The sequence below is a fragment of the Sciurus vulgaris genome, assembly GCF_902686455.1.
Source record: "Sciurus vulgaris genome assembly, chromosome: 3".
Taxonomy (NCBI): Eukaryota; Metazoa; Chordata; class Mammalia; order Rodentia; family Sciuridae; genus Sciurus; species Sciurus vulgaris.
Genome location: NC_136463.1, coordinates 158602418 through 158610254, shown reverse-complemented (window position 1 = coordinate 158610254; position 7837 = coordinate 158602418).

Below are 7837 nucleotides of genomic sequence, written 5' to 3'. Positions count from 1 at the left end.
CACATTATTTATTTATCTTCCTTTTCCTTTTATTGTTATGTTTGTTTAACTGAAAGGGAGACTTTTAAAAAAACGCCATCTGTCCCATGAGAGACAAGATTCACTTGAAGAACTTTGTGCATTTTTTTCTCTCTCTGAAATGGAGATCTACCACAGCCCAGCCTGTTTGTTTCATTTATAAAATGACCCTAATATTTCCATTAGTGTATGTCATCCCCCCCCTCTTAGATCAACTTAATTCACCAGTTTGCCTCTTCCTTTCATTAATAAATAATGATCATTGTGACCATTTTGCCTGGGGGGAAGTTAACTACTCTCTTGCTGCAGGGAAATATATCACCTAATTGTTATTCTGCCTTGTTCAAAATTCAACTTTGAAAGAAGACAGCTCTCTGGGGAAGCTATCTTAAGCACATTTTGCATTTATTTAGTTAAAGGTCTTCCCAGTCATTTTCTTAAAAAAAGAACTCCAAGTTGCATGTATTTGTCATACATTGAATTTTTATTCCCCATAGCTTCAGGTAATTTTCATTAGTAGATTAGCTTGACACACTGAATACAAGAACATAAAGGGAAAAAAAAAAAAAAAACTGTTGAATATCATTTTATTTTTTGATGAGTTGGTAGTAGATTACATCTCAAGAATTTGCAGAGAGAGGAAGGTGGATGGACAATCCTAAACCGTAAGATGTTAGAGGGGGTAAAAAAGAATACGGGAACCCCGGAAGACTAAGTGGAGAGGTTGGGGTTTGAATGATTTTACAGTGCAGCTTAGCTGGAACTTGATATCAGAAGCAGCCTTTAACAAAAAAGCCTCTTCTTGGCACTAACTACAGAACTGAAGCCGAAGTTGAAACCAAGTTGCAGTGGGAAATCAAAGGTGAGGTGGCTGATTTGAAACCAGTAAATGACAGACAGGTCAGACAGTTTTAAAATCTCTTCTAACAAAGTAACTGCACGGTAGCAAGGACTAGCCGTTCTCAAAGCCCTTCTTTTTCAGTGTTCTCATTCACCTTGGCACACAAGTATGTTTAATATGCCATACATTAAAAAAATATTTAGAAAATAAAACAAAAAGCTGCTTAAAGGGAATTTACGAACTGAGAATCTCCTCCTGTGTTTGTGTTAATGGTGTGGCTGCAAGCTTAGTCATATGCACAAAAACTAGGAGCCACTCGTTTCTGCAAACAGCAGAAGGAAGACAGGAGGTGGCAGGTTTTGGGTGGGGCCCACATGGGGTGGAAAGGCAGTCTGTGGCATAGGGGGTAGTGTTGCTGGCAGAACACCTTTTGAGAGATGATAGGCTTTGGGTTTGTAATTTCCCTTTAAACAAGAAGAGATGGCTCACATTTTCCATATATATCTCAATGAATGTACTGTATTACTGTTTTAAAAATTTGATGAAATAATAATGGATTGGTCTCCTTTTGTTATCTGGTCCTTGTTTAATTTGTTTAAGGGTTTTTGTATACAAAAGTTTACATTTTTATGTATATTTTTCTTGTGTAAAAACTGATGTAATATGTGTATAAAACACTGTATGTATTATCTGTATATAGTGTGACAAAATGATTTTTCTTTCTTTCTTTTGGATGTATTAATAAATCTTGCTGTGAAGTAGCCTTTGTTTTGGTATAATTTCCTTAGCCTGAATTGTTGATGAAGCTGCTAATTGAAGGAAGGGTTTTTAAAATTCCCCTTCATTATTAAATATAGTATTTTCAATTCTTATGTTTTAGCAGCAACTCTTGGGAGATATTTTCATGGTCTTTATGGTTAGACAGTGATTTAAAATTGTAATAGCTGTTGATGAATTAAATTCTATCCAAGGTGACTTTAATTATAATTAGTATCCAACCTTGAAGTTCAACCAGAAGTTGCATTTGAAATTGCTGTGTGCTGTAATGGAGGTCTTACAAACCAGTTTCTATTTAACTTCATCCGAAACCTCTATCACTTCATAAACACAAAAATTAATGCTATGTAACCAAAGTTAAAAAAAAAAAAGCCAGGGGCTGCGGTGTGGTGCGGTAGTAGAGGACTTGCCTGGTGCGCATAAGGTACGGTTTCATCCCCAGTGTTGCAAAACGAAAACCAGTAGGGGAAGAAAACCCAGGAGAATTTTACCAATGAGCTACCTCCTCAATCTATCTATTTATTTACTTTTAAATTTATTTATTTACTTTTGCAGTGCTGGGATTGAACCCAAGGCCTCTATCATGTGAAGCAGGTGCTCTTCCACTGAGCTACATCCCCAGCCTTTATTTTTTGCTCTGAGACAGGACTAACTCAGTTGCCCAGGCTGCCTTTGAATTTGCTATCAGACCTCAGCCTCCCAAATAAGTGGTATTACAGGCTTGTACCACTGTGACCCCTGAAATCTGAAATACTCATTCTTTTTTTTTTTGGAACTGGGGATTGATCCCAGAGGGGCCTAACCATTGAGCCACTCCCCCTGAAATACTCTTTCTTTAAAGCAAGGAAAGGGCCTTTGTCAAGGGCCTGCCTTATTTCACCTTGGAATTGAAATGGTTATTTTTTTGTAGATTGGAATTTTTGTATTTCTTATACTATCTTTTGTTGTTGAGGGAAGATTGAGTGTAAACTATTTTGCAGTACACATAAAGGTTAGGACAAAATTCCCAAACAAAATTAATAACCATCTAACCAAATGCTCCATTTATTGAGTTGCACTATTTGTGTTTGGGGACCAGGGGGTGGGGTGTGGGTGTGGCATTTGGATTTATTTTCATTTTCTTTGGTCTAATTCAGGCATGTTTAAGATGGATTCTAAAATTGTACTTTGCTTCCATTAAAGAAAAGAACTTTTCTTTTGTGACCCTGGGGATGGAACTAGGGCCTTGCTCACACTAGGCAAGTGTTCTACAGCACTGAGCTACATCCCTAGCCTAAGAAATGAACATTTTGAGACTGGAAGCATATCTCCACAGTAATAGTAGAACAACTGATATTAGTAAAACTACATCCATCCATTTCTCTTTTGAAACTGACAAGACCTGGAGAATTATGCTCAAAATTGATTTGTCTATATCTTGAATTATATGGTAGTTGATTTTAAATTTCTGTTATTTTCTATTTAAGGATGCTTCTTTTCTAAATATTTGCACAAACCATTGAGATTTCTTGATTTTCCATTGGCTATTTCTTGATTTTTTAAAAAAGATAGTAGCCATACGAGGCCAGCCTGTCAGTATAGTGTTTGAATTGAGACAAGTTTTTTTTTTTTTTTTTTTTTTTTTTTTCTTTTGTGGTACTCAGGGTTGCTCTTCCACCAAGCAACATCCCCAGCTCTTATATTTTATTTTGAGACAGGGTCTCCCTAAGTTGCCTGGGGCTGGCCTCAAGCTTGTGATCTTGTCTTTACTTCCTGAGTTGCTGGAATTACAGGTGTGCTCCATAGCACCCAGTTTGAGATAACATCTTTAACGGTATGGTGCTGAGATCCCATGGATTGCCAAGTAATGGCAAAAATGAGAGAATATACTTTTATTAAGATATTGCTTATCTCAACCTCATTGATCTTCCCTTTGCCTCATTTAGATGAACAATAATTCTTTAAAGGATTGGGGTTGTAGCTCAATGGTACAGTGCTTGCCCAGCATGCACAAGGCCCTGGGTTCAGTCCCCAGCACTGCCAAAAAAGAAAAGCACGTGTTGTTCAAAATCCTCCTTATTTGCATTAATTTGTACCTCAGCAATATGTGGATCTGAACACTAAAGTGATATTTTGTCCCTTCAATGGTATTGTCCTGAAAAATTCCCATTAACATGATGTGACTACAGTCAGTTATTTTCCTTCTTGAAATCCCTGTAATGGAGACAGACGCCTAATACTAGGCGCTCTGAAATTTCCGTCAGTTTCATGGTAGTATGCTATTGCTGTTTCTATTCCATTTTCCCAATCTTCTGTCTTATATTCAATTTTTAAACACATATTTTTTAGCAGTTTGTGTTGGGAACGGTGAGCTACATGAGAATGAGTCACAGTTGGATTCCACAAAGACTGCCGTGCAGTGGGAGAGAGAAGATGCAAGAAGTACGAAGATGCAAAGAAGTAGAGAAGCTGCAAGAAGTACGAAGCTGCAGAACCTGTCAAGCACTTGGAGGAGTGACGGTGCTGTCTGCGTGGGGAGTTCTGGCCAAAGGAAGGGGAACGTTCTATAGGGGACAATGTCTGAACAGAGCATTCAGAGTTGGACTTGCAGAAGTGGAGAACATGATCCAGATGCAGAGGACAGCATAAGCAATCAGGATACCTGGGAGACGGTGGGGAGAAGATAATGGGAGAGCAGGAAGAGCTCTGAGGGCCAGGAGTGCCAGCCACTGATTCAGGAAGACTGATCTGGCGTCAGATTTAAGAGACTGAGGCTCCATTGCATTGGGAAGAGTTAGGAGTTGCCTACTCCAATAGTCAGGGTAGATGATGTTGTCAAACCTAGTTAGAAGTAGAAACGTACGGGAAAGGGGAATTCAGAAGGACTTGAAAATAAACTGATTAGATGTCAGGGGCCAGGGAGAGGAGATATTAGAAGAATTTCCATCCCTGGATTTCTGGAAGAATGGAGGTGCCAGCGGCACAGGTGGGCAGCCACACTCCCAACACATGGCTGTCATGAAAGGCAGAGGGTTGCAGGTATACAAAGTTTGCATTGGCAGCAGGGGCCAGGTGCAGATGACCAACCTGAGGACTCAAAAGAGAGGCCAAGCTGAAGATACAGAGGAGTTACAGGCCTAGAGTTGAACCTCGAAGTTGGCTGTAAATAAGGAAGAAAGATAAGGACAGCTGTTTAGGGGGTCACTCTGTTATCTCTTTTTATTTTACTTTGTTATTTACAGGACTTAAAAGAGAGCTTCAGTAATTTGTTCAGTCTCCCAGCTAGTAAACTGTGCATCTGCTGTTCAGATTCTGTTTGCTGGCCAACTCCCCTTCTCTGCCACATCCCGCATGGAGGAGAAAAGGGTTAACTGCTGGAGGAGGATGTTGGTGGTTTTTCTATCTATTACCCAAAAAACTTATTTATTCAATGAACACACAAGAACCAATACTCTTTTTATGAAAGGGGGTGTGACGGGTGTGGCCATACCTGCTCTGGCCTCTTACAACATGGAGTCACCCAACTCTCCTTATAACATACAGGTAAAGGGGGGCAAGGACTAGGAGGAGCTGCTTCTGTGATGGACAGGATAGGGTAGAGTTAGGGCAGCCATTCTCTTAGGGGGAAACTTCCAGAAGGAGACAGGGAACCACTCTCACGCAGTGCCACATGCTTCCTGGCAGTTCCTAGAAGCCAGGCCTCTGCGTCCCATGGCTCCACCTCGTCTGATTCTGCTAAATAAGGACGGCTTCCCACAATGATGGTATTGAGGAAATCAGCCCTTCCCCAGCCCTTGCCTAGGAGGACTTGGGGAACTCTGCCTGCTCCCACAATCCATTGCCATGACTCCTGCTCCACCCCTCTGGACTGTGCTCCATCACCCCCATCCTAAATCCAGAAATCCTAACCCCTAGGACAGCGTGCCTGCCCAGTAAATATCACTGAATGAAGGGAGTACCCTGAAGAAGTGGGTGAACACAAGGAGTGCAGATTTGAAGAGACAGAGAGCAGGCGAGAGGTGGTACAGGAGGAGCTGGTGAAGCCTGTGGACTGGCACAAGACTTCCTGGGCTCTCAACCCGATTCTGTTATTTATAAGCTGTGTGGTCTCAGGCAAGTCATTTCCCTTTCTGTCATGTATGGTTCTCACTTGCAAACACATTGGGAGCATTTCACGACAACCTCGTGAAAAGCACTTAGAGCAGCACATAGTAAATTTTAGTTTGTGTGCATTTTATAACGAGGGAAAGATTGATGTTAAACAATGTAAACTAAATGTAAATGTCTAAGGAAATGAGCAAGGGGACAGAGGTTAGCAGTGCAGGAGGAAGTTTGGGCAAGAAGTGGCCAATGAAGAACCTGTTACTGAGTTTTGAAATATGAGAGGCTATAGGCAGCCATTGCATTGGGGTTAATTCACCCAATCAAGTTCCACAACATTTTAGGATGGATTTAGTTTCTGAAATTCTGTTAACTGAGATACAAATTTTCCTTTGCTTAATAATTTCTAAGAATTCTACATTTTTCTTACATGATAGAAAGCATCATTTAATGGAACAAAATCTATCATTGGATCCTGACTTGAATAATATCCTTTGGGTTAAAAATTTCATGTAAGTATAATTAGTAGGAGATCCTCTATCAAAAGATGTGCATGTCACCTGCTAAACTAAAAAGACCATATTTCACCTCCATAGTACATAGAAGCCAAAGACCAGGCCCCATAGGTCTTAACTTCGCGCTGTGTGTATTCTTCAGGACTAAAACCTTCTCTGTTCTCTCATTTCCTGCTGTCCCTTCTGTTTTCTACTCAACATTATACTTGCTCTTTACACTTAGTATTACTCCTTAACCCACTGCGGTCCTGGCTATTTTTAGGGGCATCCATGACCTCTGCTGTCATTCCCTTTAACCTCTCCTGAACTAATCAGCATTGATGACAATCAACATTGTCTCTTTTCTCCACTTCATTCCCAGAATTTGCCTTCTCTGGGTTCTTTGTCAATTCTATTTCTCTTTCATAATTTTTCAACCTTCTTTTTTGTTCTCGCTTTATACATGAGTCCCGAGTTTAGGGCCTGGTAGGGTTTGGATGTGAGGTGTCCCCCAAAAGCTCACATGTGAGACAATGTGAGAGGTTCAGAGGGGAAATGATTGGGTAGTGGGAGCCTTAAACCAATCAGTGAATTAATCCCCTGACGGGATTGAGTGGTATAGAAGCAGATGGGGTGTGGCTGGAGGAGGTGGGCACTGGGGGCGTGGCTATGGAGTATATTTTGAATCTGGAGAGTGGAGTCTGCTTCCTGATCATCATGTGAGGCGCTTCCCTCTGCCACACTCTTCTCCTGCCGTACCTTGAGTCCCGAGAAATGGAGCCTGCTGTCTGTGGATTGAGGCGTCTGAAATCATGAGCCCCCAAATAAACTTTCCTTCCTCTACAGTTGTTCTGGTTAGTTCCTTTAGTCTCAACAGTGAAAAAGTTGATGAAAACAGGGCCCTTTTACTACCCCGGTTCAACCCCAAACCTGTTCTGGCTATCCCCTGCCTTCAGTCTCAACCTCACGGCTTCCTGAGAATCTCCACTTCCATGTTCAGCCACACTATAAATTTAGCTTGGCTAAACCCAAACTTGCCATATTTCCCTTAAAGTCAGCTCTCACTGTGAACTTTTGCCCTTGTTCATTTGTTCTTTGTTTCTTTGGCACCAGGGATTGAACCCAAGGGCACTCAACCACTGAGCCACATCCCTGCCACTTTTTTTTTTTTTCTTTTTTGTGGTGATGGGGATCGAACCCAGGGCCTTGTGCTTACAAGGCAAGCATTCTACCGACTGAGCTATCTCCCCAGCCCCCTGCCACTTTTTATTTTTTATTTTGAGACAAGGTCTCACGAGGTGTCCTATTGCCTCACTAAGTTGGTGAGGCTGACTTTGAACCTGCGATCCCCTTGCCTCAGCCTCCTGAGCTGCTGGGATTACAGGTGTGCACCACTGCACCTGGCTCATGGGTTCTTTGTTCATTTATTAGTTCAGCAAACATAAAGTCACTCACACTGGTATCTTGAGTCATCTTGATTATTCCTGGAGTCCTGTTTTCATCACTTGCTGATGGAACTGAACTGTTACCCCTGTCTCTAATCTCTCTTCCCTCAATTCCTTTCAAACACTCCTGTCAAACTGACCTCCCCATAACACTCCAAAATTGGGCAAAAATAATTCCTGGT